The 16,782-nt window shown below is 34.9% G+C and overlaps 1 pseudogene; it reads right to left on the bottom strand.

Moving 5' to 3' along the window:
- Positions 1 to 16,782, bottom strand: part of LOC149556941 (DNA (cytosine-5)-methyltransferase DRM2-like) — a 112,220-nt pseudogene that overhangs the window by 30,878 nt on the left and 64,560 nt on the right.

Consider the following 16,782-nt stretch of genomic DNA (forward strand, 5'->3'; position numbering starts at 1 on the left):
ATATTCTGAAGGGGAAGGTTTCATGACAAGTTTTGTTGAGGGAGATATTAGGACCTAATCAGACCTGTCATCCTTATTGTGAAACCCTTAATTATAGACATAAAAATTGCTTGTAGGTGTACAAATGGCTTAGAGACCTAAGACCCACAAAATACTTGAGGTTTTCCAAAAGGGTACTTGGATCTAAATTATTATTTTTCATCTTGTTCAGAGAAAATAGGAGTTAAAGCCTAAAAACCCAAGAAGGGCGATTGATTCAATTGGTACAACTTGGATAGTTTTGTAAGAAACAATAGAAAACCCTAATGGTTTTGAGTCCAAAAGGTTGGATGATGTCCAATAACTCATAAGGGAACCCCTTGCTCCTTATAGGAGCAAAAATGGTGAAGAAAGGTCAAAAATAGCAATTGGTAAAGTGACTAGAATAGGCATTAATGCATCAAAGAATCAATCCCATTAGTGTAAATAGCTAGGAAGTAGTTAGGGGATAGAGAAGATATCCTCTAGGGATTAGGGTATAAAAGAGAATCCTAATAGGTTAAGAGAAAGCCTAATAAATTCCATGAAGCTAAGGAGCTAAGGACAAAGCAAGCTACCTACCTTGTCTTATATCACTCTCATGCTCAACATCTTATGATTTCTTTACCTATTTTATTACATGTATTACTATAAAGATTGCATAACTAGATATTTCAGCTCCATGTAGGTCCTTAAGAGTGAAATTATGACATGATTTCTTTGCTTCAAGTAAAGTATTCAACTCCTTTGGATCATATAGAAAAATAACAAAACCTAGGAACTAGTCCTTGATCCTAAAGATAAGAATGTTATTGGCACAAAATGGGTATCTAGGAACAAGATCAATAAAAATGGTGAAGTGGTAAGAAATAAAGAAAGGTTGGTATGCAAAGGATGCTTATAACGAGAAGGGATTTCTTTTGAAGAAATCATTTCCTCTATTTCTAAATTGGAAGTAGTGAGAATATTTTTGAATTATGCATCTAATAAAAAATTTAAAGTATATCAGATGGGTGTTAAGTCAATATTTTTGAAAGGAAAACTTGAAGAAGAATTATACATTGAACAACTTGCTAGTTTTCCCCTCACTAAAGACAAAGATATGGTTTGTAAATTGAAGAAGGCATCATTTGGACTGAAACAAGGTCCTAGAGCACGATATGTGAGGTTAAACAAGTACATGTTAATCTTGGAATTCAAGAAAGTCAATGTTAAGCACAAACTCAAATGACTTACTAATCATTGTAGTGTTTTTTGATGATATTATCTTTGGAGGCAATGATGAGGCTGGTGAGAAATTTTCTAATGAAATGAAGAATTCATTTGAAATTTCTATAGTTGGTGAAATGAAATATTTATTGAGATTGCAAATAACTCATAGTAAAGATGAAATATTCATATCACAAACCAAGTATCTTAAGGATCTATTGACTAGATTTGGGTTTCAGAACTATAAGCTAGTTGGTACACCTATAGTTTTAGGATGAAAATAGTCGAGTAAGGATGAATCTCCTAGTATAATGCAAACAAGGTACATATCAGTAATAAGAGAATTGAAACATCTAACTCACACAAGGCTAGTTATAAAAGATATTCAGATATCAAAAGGATACATAAGGTTTCGGGTTATGGTATGATAGATCACATGATTTCACTCTTTGTGCATACAATGATTCATATTTTGAAGGCAATATTGACAATATAAAGAGTACTAGTGGTAGTGTGTTCTTCTTGGGAGGAAGATTGGTTTCTTGGCTAAGCAAGAAATAAGACTGCATTTCACAATATACAATAGAAGTGGAGTATGTGACAACAAAAAATAATTATAATCAGATCATATGGATGAAGAAAATGTTGAAGGACTATGTATTGAGTTTCCAAAACCTATTATTCATTGTGACAATACAACTATAGTATGCATATCAAATCATCTTGAGATTAAGGAAGAGATTAGGAAGTGGTTGGAACTTGGAGTAGATTCTTATATTTTGCACTCCTAATAGGTATTTTATTGATGTCAACATATATGTGTTTGAGTTCATGTCAGCTAGTATTTTTTTACATCATTGTGGCTGATTGATTAGCAAAGATGAGATGGTAAGTCAAGATATGTAGTCATAAATTCATATTCAATAATATGTTTAGATGTTACATTTGTATTCATGCATGTTAATATGAAGGATTTTTTTAGTTATAGTTGTTTTAGTGAAGACTAATTGCAAGCCATTATGCAGGAAGAATTTTTATTTTATTTTAGTTATGTCTAATGAGCAAGTTAGAATTGAGATGAATGAGCTTAGATTTTGGTAGAAGACATGTTTGTGGTGATGTGTTTGTGTTAGTAGATGCTATAAATTATTTTGTGGTCATTGAAGTGTAATGTGTGATATGTTCACTATTAGTTCACTCTTGTATTGAGACTTATTTTGGAAGTTGGAAAGTGTAATCAAATATTTGATACTTTATTGTAATATCTTAATGAGGTACTATGAAATTAATTTTACATTGGAGAAACTCAAAAGGGTGATTCATTTATTTTTCAGGATAAGGTATAAAGGAAAGGCTTCTTCCTTGAGTTGCAGTGTGGTTTTTGTGATTGTGTCTATGAGATATTATGTTTGGATATTGAGGATGTGAATTTGATCATAGCATATTAGAGGATTATGTTAATGATGGTTTGTGAAATTCAAGGAGTTGTATTGGTAGGTAAGTTACAAGTTTGGTCAATTCACTACTTGTATTTTTTATCCTAAAGATTTTTTTGTATAGCAGTTTTGAAGCAATTTCAATAGTCATTTCAGTTGTCTTCCTTGTTCTCCTAATAGGGCTAGAATATTTGACAGGGATTTAAAGTCTCCTAATAGGGACTATATGTACCAATTTTAATGTAATTATCTCCTAATAGGGTTACATTCCTTGATAGGGAACTTTTATATTAGTACATCATCTTGTGGATTCCACCCTCATTGAGGCTTTCCCTAGTTAACAAATCATTGAGTCATTGTGCATGTTTTATCTCTTTGCATTTTTTAATTTGTTAGTCATTGAAGTTGAATTAAAGTAATATTTTTCTTACAAATAATTCCCCCCCTAGTTGTATTGGTGGACTTCACTTTCTAACAATTGGTATTAGAGCATTAGGTCCTTGATCAAGAAGCTTTGTAACTTAAGGAGATCCATGGCCTTTAGAAAGGAAAGTTTGAAGTTTGATGGAGAAAATTATGATAGTTGGAAGAAAAAGATAAAGACTCACCTACTATGCATGGGGATGGACTATTGGATGGCAACAAAAAAGAAGAAGACTATGGTGGATGAAAAAGATATAGACTCTTGTATTGTTGAGAAGAATGAACAATTCATTTACAATATGTATGCTAGAGAACTATTGATCTTTGCACTTCTAGAATCTAGATTTGTTGAGGTAAAAGGTCTACATATTGCTTATGATATTTGGACAAGGTTATAAGAACTTTATGAAGGATATATTGATGCAAAGAAAATAGGTTACAAAATTGGATAGCTATGCTTGAGAATGTAAGAATGAAAGAAGATGAATTGGTTAGAGAATTTACTCAAAGGATCACTAAGATTTTTGCAAAAATTAAAGGTTTTGGTGGAACTATAACAGAAGATGAGGTATATTACAAAATTTTGAGATTACTTACTCCTACTTATGAGACTAAGGTGTTAGCTATTGTTGAAGCTCTTTCATTGATTGAAAGGAGAGAACCTAAAGGTAAGAAATATTTTTTTTGTTGGTGTTGTAAATAATTTGGTCACTTTTAATATAAAGGTCCTAAGAGAGTAAAGAAGGTGAAACCTAGAAATCCTTACAAATCAAAAACTCTAAAGGATTTTTTTTATGCTAATAGTGATGATGAATTTGATTTCAAAGAAAGCCGGGGGGCCTTGCCTTCCCCTACACCTCTATATCCTTCCCCCAATAATAGGCGAAGGGGGCGCAATAAAATAATAGGCGGTTGGGCTTCCACATGATTGCTGCAAAGGTCAAGCACTCTGCATGCAGGAGTGGGTGTGAAGGGCCACAAACGTTGACTTGGTGCTTGCTTTGACGCCGCTCAATCTCCATCTCGATCCGCGACTAAATGGCATAATTGTTCAAGACTTCCTTAAACTCCTGATTCCCCTTAGAATAGTAGGGCCCCTTAGAATAGTAGGGCAGGCAGGGATGCCCCTACTATTTGCCAGGGGCAGCGAGGTAGTGGTTCTGGCTATGCTGCTGTATCCGACATAGGCTCATATACCATGCACCTACCAACCCCAACTATAATTGTCGTGATGGTCAACAGATGAACCTACGGCCTACCCAATAGTACCCACTAATAGCATTAGGAAAGGAAGGCCCCGGCACATTTTTATGATGCGCGTATAGTCACTGGATATTAATCAATTTGCTCGGGCAACTGAATCCGCATCTGTATCTGGGACTGCTAGTATGGCCTACCACGAGCCATTGCTAGCAACAGTAAAGGCAAGAGTAGAGCTAGCAGTTCGAGATCCTTACCTATAAAGCTGATTCAATCCTGGTGATTGAGATCCAGCCCTTTCTCTATATGGGGGAAGCTGATCCAAACCCGGTGATTGAGATCCAGCCCTTTCTCTATATGGGGGATCAGCATATCGACCAACTTTTGTCCCTACCTATAGATAGTAGGGTTCTAGCTATTGCTTCTATTTTCATATGTGCATAACCATTTGTTCCTCTCCACGTTCCTTCCCTTCTATGCGAAGCACAGTTCCAGTCTGGAGCAGTTCCAGCTATCAAGGTCCTAGATAGTGAGATGAAGATGAAAGAGGATTTGTTGCTATTAAGGAAGAAATTTGTGTGAAGAGAAGGAATTTGTATCTCATCTAGAAAAGAAAAAATCTAATTGGATTATAGATAGTGGATGTTCACATCATATAATAGGTTATAGAGACAAGTTTGTTGAATTCAAAAGCTATGATGGTGGAGTTTTCAAATTTGGTGTAGTACTCCATGTCCTATTATAGGAAAATGGTATATTACACTTTATGGTAAAACTAACACTAAGGATGCCTTTATTTTATGGATTGGAACATAACATTTTGAGTGTTGGACAACTTGTTGACAAGGGATATATCTTGAAATTCACTGAGAGGATGTGTATAATCAAAGAAAAAGATGGTAAATTGATTAGAATAGATACAACTACATGTAATGTTTTTTAGTTGAATCCTAGTGAAATAAGTTGTTTGGTTGCTAAAATTCATGACAATTGATTGTCAAATAAGATATTTTGTCATATAAACTTTGATAACTTTGTGAATATAAGTAGTAGTAATGCAATAAGAGATTTGCCAAAGATTGTGAAACCTCCTAACATGGTATGCAATGAATTTGTGATGGTTGTTAGCCAAAAATGCCCTCCTATCACAAAATCAAATTCAAATGATAATCTGTTCAATGGTCACCTAGGGTTTTAATGAAATAATTTGACATTGGCTATATCCTTTATTTCATGTTATGCCTTAGAACATTTCAAGTTATGACTATGTGATTCACACAGTCTTGGTTGGTTGAGTGCTAACTTAGGTCAAGATGGTAGAGGCATGATTTCTTTGTGTTTGAATCATCATAGAGTTAGTTGGCTTAACCAAGGTCAAAGTGGCAAATGTGTGTTTGCTTTGTTTTCACTTGGTGGCAGGATTATATTGACATACAGTGTTTTAAGCCACAATAGCATGAAAAGGGAAAGTCTTTAGTGTTTTAAGGATACATTTCACACCACTAGAGCTTTTAGATCTAATGGCTAGCACATGGTTGCAGCAGGTTAAGAAGAAGTTAAGGTTAGAGTTACAAACAAGTGATTTCCCTTGTTTCACTTGGTCACAAGGTTAGAAGGTGAACCTCAAGTTAAGGTGGCAACAATGTAGATTCGATCAGGATCTTAGTCTTCATAAGGTTGCATCAGTCAATGGAAAATGTTAGGGGCAGGTTTCAAATCAGAAATAACCAATGGGTCACAGTTTTGCAAGCAAGAACTATTATTGAAGGAAGGTGGTGGAAAAGCTATGATCATAGGCAGTCAAACATAAGGTATAAAGTTGAATGATGAAAAAGTGGTAGAATGGTAAGATATGTTTGGTCCACATGGAAAGGTTGATGGTTGACTCTAGTTAAATAACATGGCTGATTTAGCAAGTTGATGACAGCGGAAGTAGCTCCTTGATGATGAATATGATCTTTCTGATCTCCTACAACCACTTTCATCATTCCCTAGGTCCAATAAATGCAAAGGAACACTCCATCACCACTAGTTGATCCATTTACTCAGTCAAAAGTTAATGACCACCATTCCTGACCTCTTAGAGCTTTGTTTGGTAAATAAGTGATCTCACATATGGATTTGCACTATGATCATATCTTTTCCAATTTTGCAGTGATTATTCTCTATAGATTTGGTTGTAGTGGTTGAATTTTATCTTACGGTGGAAGCTATCTGAGTTATGCTTATACTATAAAGGCAAATGTTGTACTCTTTCTTAGGGTAGGATCTTCTCTATTTCTCTAGTATTGCCCTAGCATGCTACTATAAATTCCCTCTTTGCCTCTAAATTATATGTTATCCTGTATTATCCCCTTCAACCATCGATGTATTGTGCAATCTTTGTCTACCTCTCTTTGATGTACTATGGATATCTATAATCTACATTTTTGTATCTCTTTTGACCTATGAATGATAAGAAGTGAAGCCTTTTTTTCTTATGTCACTCATTTGGTTGTTTGATCTATATGTAGCTAATAGATTAAAGCAAGTCTGAATTAGTATATCTTCAAATTGTCATGATAATGGTACTATGCATGTATGGGTAGAGATTGGTCTAAACGCCCTATTTTGGTGCATCGCCTCCTTATAATATATTAGGTAGTCACTTTCATGTGTTCCTTCTCCCTTTTCTCTTCAAGAATAGTTTAAGTGCATCTTGATAGTAGAGGAAGTCAGCCTTCTCTAGAGACTCATCCTCATAGTTCAACTCCCATAGCTTGGAGATTGTTTCCATGTTTCACAAGGTTGTCCTTAGGTAAAAAATTTGGACAAGGGTGCAAACTTTTATGATAACAATGGCTAAACATGATAAGAGTTCATTTCTAAGAAAGTTATTCACTACATCAAGAAGTTGAAGATTGTTCATAAATATTTGTGTGGACCTACAAAGACCAGAGTGTTATATGGCCAAAGGTATTTCATTCTTTTAATTGATGACTTTACAAGGATGATGCAGGTAACATTTCTTAGAGAGAAGTCAAAAGCATTTGAGGAGTTTAAAATATTCAAGGCTAAAGTTGAGAATTAATAAGGATTTAGAATCAAATATTTAAGATCTAATATAGGAGGAAAGTTTACATCAAATCAGTTCAATAAATTTTATGAAGACAATAGAATCAAAATATAACTTTAGCTTCCAAAATACCACAACAAAATGGAATAAAAGAAATAAGGAACATGTTAATCAGTGAAGAAGCTAGAGAAATATTGCTTGAAGGAAATGTGACACATTTCTATTGGAGAGAAGTAATTACTACTACAATATATACTACAAATAGAGTTTAGATTAGGCAAGGACTAGTAAGACACCCTACTATGAACTTTGATTTAGGCATCCACCTACTATGAAATACTTCAGAATATTTTGAAGTAAATGCTATATCAAGAGAGAGAATGACATGGGAAAGTTTGATCCAAGAAGTGATGAAGGAATATTTCTTGGTTATTCTTTGAAGAGAAAGGAATATAGATGCTATAATTAGAGATTCAGAATAATAATTGAGAGTGCAAATGTGAAAAGTTGGTGAGAAGTTCAAGATCCAAGAGAGAATTATTGATTATGATTATGATAATGAAGCTAGTAGAGGTCAAAGGCCTAACAATGAAAGTACAAAACAAGAACTATTCTATGAGACAAATAATGATTTATAAGTACATATTGAGGAACCTAGAGATGAACTTGAAAAAGGGAATAGAGAAGAGAAGAGGATACCAAAACAAAGGACACCATTATATGTTGCAAGGAAGCATCTTGAGAAGCAAATAATAGGAAGCAAAACAAAAGAGTTGAGAAGAAATCAAGTTAGAGAATAAGTCGGTTTGATATCAAAAGTTGAACCTAAGACATCAGATGAGGAATATAAAGATAAATACTACCTAAAATCTATGAGTGAAAAACTTGATCACATAGAAAAGAACAAGATTTGGGAAATAGTCCCTAGACCTAAAGATAAGAATGGTATTAGCACAAAATGGGTATTCAGGAACAAGATGAATGAACAAGGTTAAGTGGTAAATAAAGGTTGGTATACAAAGGATACTCACAACTAGAAGTAATTGATTTTGAAGAAACTTTTACCCCTGTTGCGAGATTGGAAGTAGTAAGAATGTTTTTGGCTTATGAATCTAACAAGAACTTCAAAGTATATCAAATGAATGTTAAGTCAACATTTTTTAATGACAAACTGGAGGAGAAAGTCTGCATTGAACAACCTAATGGTTTTCCCCTTACTAAGGAAAAAGACATAGTTTCCAAATTGAAGAAAGCATTATATGGATTGAAACAACCTCCTAGAGCATGGCATGTGAGGTTAGGCAAGCACTTAGTAAGCTTGGGATTCAAGAAAGATAATGTAGATAATAATTTGTTTTAAGGGAAAACTGGGATGGTTTATTGATCATTGTAGTATTTGTTGATGATATTATCTTTTGGAGGTGATGACGAGGCTAGTGAGACATTTTCTCAAAAAATGAAGAATGAATTTGAAATGTCTATGATTAGTGAAGTGAGATATTTATTGGGATTGCAAATAACATAGAGTAAGGATGGAATATTCATATCGCAAACTAGGTATCTTAAGGATCTACTGACTAGATTTGGATTGGAGAATTGTACGATAATTTGTACACCTATGGTTACAAGATGAAAGTTTTTGAGTAAGGATGAGTCTCCTAGTGCAATTAAAACAAGGTACAAATCAATGATAGTTGGATTACAATATCTAACTCACACAAGGCCATACATAGCAAATGTAGTGGAAATTATTTCAATATTCTAGTTAGATCCCAAAAAGACACATTTATCAATATAAAAAATGATATTTAAATTTCTAAAGGGTACATCAAATTTTAGGTTATGGTATGATATCACATGATTTCACTATTTGTATATACACTAATGCAATTTGGATAGGGAATGTTGATGATAGAAATAATACTAGTGGTGGTGCATTCTTCTTGGGAGGAAATTTGGTTTCTTGGCTAAGCAAGAAACAATATTGTATTTCATAATCTACAATAGATGCAAAGTACATGGAAGCAACAAATAATTGCAATTAGACCATATAGATGAAGTAAATGTTGAAGGATATAGGTAGTGAGTTTCCATAACCCATTATTATTCATTATGACAACACAAGTACTAGGCATGCCAAAAAATTATTCTTACATTAAAAAACAAAACACATCACTATTAAATATCATTTTTTGAGAGAGATGGATGTAGAAAATGAAATCAGTTTGGAGTATGCCCACACAAAGGATTGAATAACATATATCTTTACTAAATCATTGGCTAAGGATACTTTTGAGTACAATAGAGGTATGCTTGGAGTGATGCCTCCACTAGAATCAAAGTAATTGATGCAAGGATTGTATTATATCAGTACAATCAGAGCTCTAATCACATTGGATCGAATGCTTGATGGTTCTCCTATAGGAGAGTAGTTGTTTTGGGCAAAGTTATTCAAGAACTCTTATGTAATTATTTTGGTACAACAATGTTTATTTACACTTGGTATCTGTAGATTGGTTTGATAGGTACTTTAGATTATTAGATTGACACCTTTATCATTGATATCAATGGTGGAGAGTAATACATATAAAACTCTTAAATGTATGAGGGGGGATAACACCTATGGGGAAGAATATTTAGCGAAATGATATTAATGAGAGAGTTATGTTCAATTGATTGATGATTTGGGGAGATTGTTTAGATAACTTTTATTTTGGATTGATGTTTTTTAATCATATGTTGCCATCAATGCCAAAGGGTAAGATTTATGGGATTAAGGAGGAGATTGGGAAGTGGTTGACAATTGGATTATATGCTTATGTGTTTCATTCATGACATGGGTTTCATTGATGTCAACATGTATGCATTTGATTCCATGTTAGACAATGTTTATGTACATTGTAGTGACAAATTTGATTAGCAGTGATGGGATATGGCATGTTAAGCTATGCGAGATTATATTCATGTTTAAGAATTTGTTCAGATGTTGCATCTATGTTTGAGGACTAGTTCTGTTACAATTATTATACTAAAGATTGGTTGTAGGCTAGTATGTAGGAAACAAGTTGTTGATATTTCAGTTGTATCTAATGAGCAAGATGGAATTAAAATGACTGATCTCAGATCATGGTAGAAGAAATTTTGGTGGTGAGATGTTAGATATTATTATGTGGAGGTCACTAAAATGTAATGTGTAATATGTTCACTGGAAACCAACTTTTGTTTTGAGACTTATTTTGGAAGTTGTCAAGTGTGATGTAGTACATGAAACTAAATTGTAATATCTTAATGAGGTCCTATGTAACTAAATGTCCATTCAAGAAGCTCAAAAGGCTGCCTCAATCAATTGTAAGGACAAGGTATAAACAAAAGGTTATTTCCTTGAGTTGTAGTGATTATGTGTATGAGATGTTATGTTCATATGTAAATTTGATCAGAGAAAAGTAGAGGATTATATTGATGATGGCTTGAGAACTTCAAGGACCTATATTGACAATTAATTTCTAAGTTTGGTCAATTCACTACTTGGATTTATTATCCTAAAGATCTATTTTGTATAATAATACTAAAGCAATTTGAATAGTGGATTCAATTATGTTTCTTTTGCTCCTAACATGTCTTTTGACATAGATTCAAAATTTCCTAACAAGTATTATATTTACTAAATTTATTGTAATTAGCTCCTAATAGGGTCAAATCCCGTAATGATGAACTTTTATACTAGTACTTCATCTTGTGGGTCCCATCCCCATCAAGGTTTTCCCTCTAATCAAGGGTTTCCCTAGTTATCAAACCATTATGTCATTGTGTATATTTTATCTCTTGGAATTTTCTCACTTTGCTGGTTATTGAAGCTAGACTTAAGTGATAGTTGGCATACAACTAGTTCACAACCCCCCTCTCCCCCCCCCCCCCCCCCCCCCGCCATGGTTATATTGGTGGACTTTCCAATTGAAGTTACCTACAAAATTAAAGAGGAAGGTGGTCCAAAATGAAACAAGTTGTGGCAACATGGTTAATTTGAAAGTGTTTTAGCTCCACAAAAAATAAAACATTGTAGAATGGATGAGTACAAAGGAATTTTATGTACTACCCTACTCGGGAACCTAATAGAAATAAACCTAACATGTTATAATGTTTGCTAAAAAAAAAAGTTTAAGTTTAAACAATATCAAAGTAACAATGTGGAAGCAATATACACATACACATAAATTACACTTATACAATTATATCACATATTTAATTTTGTTCTCTAAACCTTGTTGCCTATTAGTGTCCAACACTTCATCATTTTCTAGGGAGAGTTGGTTGGTCATCACTGTGATCGAGCCACCTAATGAAGGTTGAGTATTCGTGGACTTTTTCATATTTCAGTGTAAGTCAAGAAAGTCTAAGGTTTTCAAGCACCCCAGTATAAACTAAGTTATAGTATATGTCAAGTGAGTCAGTTACTATGGAGCATACAGAACTTGAGGACAATATGAATATCAATTGTGATTGAACATCACCATATTCAATTGTCGAATAAACCAGTTTTGACATATGACTTTGTAATGGCACAAAAACATATGTGAATCATTTTTGTCAACTTCTACATGAGATTTTTGTATTATATAGACAACTAAGGAGGTAATTGCACATTTTGTCAAAGGACCTCAATCCCTAGGAAGATAGAGTTACCAATCAAAAAATTAGAAGGACTAATCGAAAAAAGGGAGAACTCTAGATCATTGATCATGATCTAGAATCTTTTCCAGTTATCTATTTAAGAAGGGATCAAGGCCTAAATCATAAGGATGATCACATATGTGAGAGAAGGTTAAGGACAGAGAGAGGAAGGCTAAGTTTAATGATCATAAGAAGAGATTAGTCAAAGCAACCTAGCAATGAAGGACAAAATATAGTATATCATATTAGGAGATTAAATCAATCAAGGAAAGATAAGATTTATAATCTAGTAGTATAATTCTCATTGAAGGATCACGTATTGAGATATTCTAACAAGTCGATTAGGGTAAATCTCTTAATAGTGTGGTTTTAACACACCCTTATCAAATCTCCTAATAGAGTACTTACTTATTTGTAAGTTTAAATCCTTTAATCAAGGTAGACTAAATAAGTCTTGTAAGCTCCTAACAAGGCAAACCCCTCATAGGGTAGATTATTAGAAGTGATTAAACATTGTAGCCTTGGCAGGCTCACTTTATTGATGTAATAGTGAATATTTGTGGGTGACATCCCCACCCTAGTTTTACTTTCACCTTGGAGTGTTTCTAGGTAACTAAGTATTTGTGTTATGTGCTTACATTTATTTTCATGGTGATGGATGTAATGCATGTAATGCCCCGCCAAGGGATCCAAAGAATTAACCTAGAATTTCACTAAGTTTAGTAGCAATTTTTTTTTTTTACATGAAAGTAAATACCACTTATAACTTATACACAATAATGGAAGCAATAGTAATGTCCAATCTGACCACATGAAAAACATTTTGTATTTCTGCCAGTTACTCTTCCCATAGGTGGTACATTAGATTGCTAATGACTGTTCCTACTCACAAAAATTGGCTACTCTGAGCTGGCTGATTGGACTGATTCTATTTATTGCGTTGAGCATTGCGGTTGTTCTTGGTGTTAGAACCTTTGCCACCACCTTGAGCTTGAGAATTTGAGCCTTTCTGTTGCTGTGTCTGTTGAGACTACTACTGATACTGTTTCCCCTTAGAGAAAGAAAACTTCTTGTTACCACCTGAACTGTAGTTGCTTTTAGATCCTGATGTTGTTGGCGCTCCTACAAAACCACCTTGACCAAGGTTGACACTTTGCTCAACAAGGATAGCTCGATGCACCGCATCCTTGAGGGTTTTTGGCTCAAATACCTTAACTCTGCCAATAATATGGTTATTCAAACCCCTAATAAAATATTGTGTCAACAGAGCTGAATTTTCACTGAACCTTGAAAATGACATGAGCTCATAAAACTTATGCTCATACTCGGTCACTGACAAAGTTTACTGTCTGAGATTATGAAATTCATCAGCCCTTTGTTGTTTCCATTCCTCTGGTAGGAATCGTTCACAAAAACTCTCTAGGAATAACTCCCATGTAACACTACTCATATCGATTCCCAACTTCTTCTCCTCAATCATCCACCAAGTGGCCCCAAAATTCTCTAGATTAGTGATCGTAAATCTTGCCTTAACATTGCTGTCGAACTCCTGCATGGCAAAAATCCCGTTGAGAGAAATAAGCCACTGCTCGGCCACATAACCAGAACCTTGCCCATTGAAAAGCTTAACCTTGGATCTTGAAAGATCCTTCATCTGAGTGGACACAATGGACCTCTGATGATCCTTCTGAGGACTTCTAGATCTGGGTCTATGCTCTTGTTCTGTCTGGTGCACTTTGGGTTGTTCTTGGACAGGAGGTAGAAGTTCTAGAATAGTCTGCATCATCTATCTCAAACCAACCTCTTCAGACTCAGCTTGGTCCTCTCTACGGCTCTCTTCCTGCTACCTACTAGAGTGCTCTTCCTTGCTCTCTACATGAGCCAATCCCTCATGGGCAGACTCATGGGCACTAATAGCTCTGCCACAACCACAGCCTCTACCTTGGCCTCTACCACGGCCTCTAATAGAAGACCTAGTCCCAGATACCATCCTACAATAGCACAAGGTACTATTACAATCACATGTTGCAGTAGACTAAGTTCAGTTCTATGTTTAGGGTTTAAGTTAAAATTTCCAATTTTGAAACTAAGTGTTGAAGTATGAAAAATATTCAAGTAACAGTTCAAGTTTTGTTTCAGTTCACCTAGTTTCAAGTTGAATAGATACACTTAATAGTTCAAAGTTCCAGTTGTTCCAAAAATACCCAGAGCTCTCAATGTAGAAACTTGCACTCTGATACCAAATGTAATGCCCCGCCAAGGGATCCAAAGAATTAACCTAGAATTTCACTAAGTTTAGAATTTCACTAAGTGGGATATCATCTCCATGGATTTTATAGTAGGATTACCTATGACTGTTTGGCGTCATGATGCTATCATGGTTACCATTGATCAGTTGACTAAGGTGGCACATTTTTCACCGATTAGGTCTTCCTACATAGCAGCTTCTATAGCTAATGTCTTTATGCGTGATATTGTGAGATTACATGGTATTCCTAGAAAGATCATTTCTGACAGGGATCCTGTATTCACATCTGCATTCTGGACATCGCTGCAGCATCAGCTTGGAGCACAGTTAAACTTTACTTCGGCATATCATCCAAAGACTGATGGTCAGACAGAGAGGGTGAATCAAGTTTTGGAGGATATGTTACGGATGTATGTGATGGATAGGCAGACACATTGGGAGGACTATCTCCACCTAGTGGAGTTTGCTTACAACAACGGGTATCATAGTTCTATTGGCATGGCACCATTTCAGGCATTATATGGACATCCTTGTCATACACCATTGAGTTGGGATAGTCTTGAGGATTGCATCCTATTGGGTCCTGAGATGCTTTGTGATATGGAGCAATAGGTAGTGCGTATCCGTGAGCACTTGACTACAGCACAGGATAGGCAGAACAAGTATGTCGATGCTCATAGGACTGATAAGCAATTTGTTGTGGGAGATAAGGTTTTCTTGAGAGTGCAACCGTGAAGGAGTCCAATCCAGTACAAAAAGGGTTCTAAGCTAGCACCTCGTTTTGTGGGACCATTCGAGATTCTAGAGAGGATTGGCCCGATTGCTTACCGTCCTGCTCTACCGCCCAACCTATCTCGCATTCATGATGTTTTCCATGTTTCAGTAATTTGACAATATATTCCTGATATTGTACATGTTCTTGATTGGAATGTGTTGCAGGAAGAGGACGGGCTGGCTTTGGAGCCGGTTCGTATTCTGGAGCAGCGGGAGTTGACCCTCAAGGGTTGAACCATCGAGCAGGTAAGGGTCCAATGGGACCCTACTGATGATTCTTCAGCTACTTGGGAGGATGCAGCTAGATTGCGGGAGTTATATCCCTACTTGTTTGTAGGCTTCCAAGAGTAAGCCTAACCCAAGGGGGGGTGGATGTAGTGCCTACCCTCGTTCACATCTTTTCTGGACATATTGTTGCTATTATTATCAGACTATGATGGACTAGTTTTATGTTGATGGATTAGTGGTATTGTTTTGACACTATCAGACATTATGTTATGGATTCAGTGGTTATATGATCAGATCATTTAGACTTTACATTTCATGCATACATGATGATCATTATATTATTTTCAGCTATTGTTGATGATTAGTTGGATGGTTATTATCTTATGTGTTTTATTGTGGATACTTACCCCATACCTGCATGTGTATGGTGTGCATGTTTTCTTATTGTATGGCATTTCTGATGTGGTTAAGGAAGGGAGTCGTAGTCACCTGCTTAGTCGGGATCTACACGATGCACCACTTCCTTCAATTGTCTGTTTAGCTTAGCATTATATATATTGTATGTACATACATGGTTTTCTACAGGTTGCAGGTACCGGGTATCGACTTTCCTGAATTGCCAGGATGAGCGTACCCTATTATACTATCTCAATGATAAGAGAAGGGAGATAAATTCTCAAGTCCAAATCCCAAACCCTTAAGCCAATTGTCCTAGTGAGGTAGGACAAGTATCTGGATATTTTACCCACCGAATGTGTCGGATGACATGATTCGTGATTTTTTTACCCTTTAGACTGATTTTGTGTGATTTTCTCTATGATGGGTTTTCATATTTTATTCTTGGAGGTCTATGGTGAATTTTCTATTAATTAAGTCTTAATAAATAGATTTAATTAATAAATTAATTATTTGAAAAAATTAATATAAAATATCATGTTATTTGATATTTTGATTGTAATTAATTAAATGGAAAATTGATTAAATAAAAGAAAATTAGAAATTAAAATTAATAATAATAATAAAATTAATAATAATAATAAAATAATAATAATAAGTAATAAATAAATAATAATAATAAAAGTTATAAAAATTAAAATGGAAGTTATAAATATTTAAATGGAAATTATATAAAAGTGAAATGGAGTTATAAGCTTCATGGGAGTTAACGCACTTTTCTATTTCTCATGTGTCAACAACACGGGGGTTAGTGCATCAATTAAGCACATGGTGTCTACAACCCTATGGTTCATCTTGAAGGTTGGAAAAAGATCCATGCTTAGTTGGTGACACCTTCCAGCTGTCTCTAGAAGCATTCTAGATGTTTCCTAAAAACTCTTTATATTCAAGCATTCTTAGAAGCTTAGACATAGCGTTTGGAGTGCAATTGGAGCATTGGAGGACTCGAGAATTCTAAAGAAGGGAGGAGCTTGCTCTGCGGATTTTCTGAGGAAGAGCGATTTAGCATCAGAATTCGAGTAGATTATTGTGATTTTATTTATGCTATTTTCGCATCACGCATTCCC

Source organism: Cupressus sempervirens, chromosome 5 (assembly GCF_028749045.1).
Source record: "Cupressus sempervirens isolate cs-2001-9-10 chromosome 5, ASM2874904v1, whole genome shotgun sequence".
Taxonomy (NCBI): Eukaryota; Viridiplantae; Streptophyta; class Pinopsida; order Cupressales; family Cupressaceae; genus Cupressus; species Cupressus sempervirens.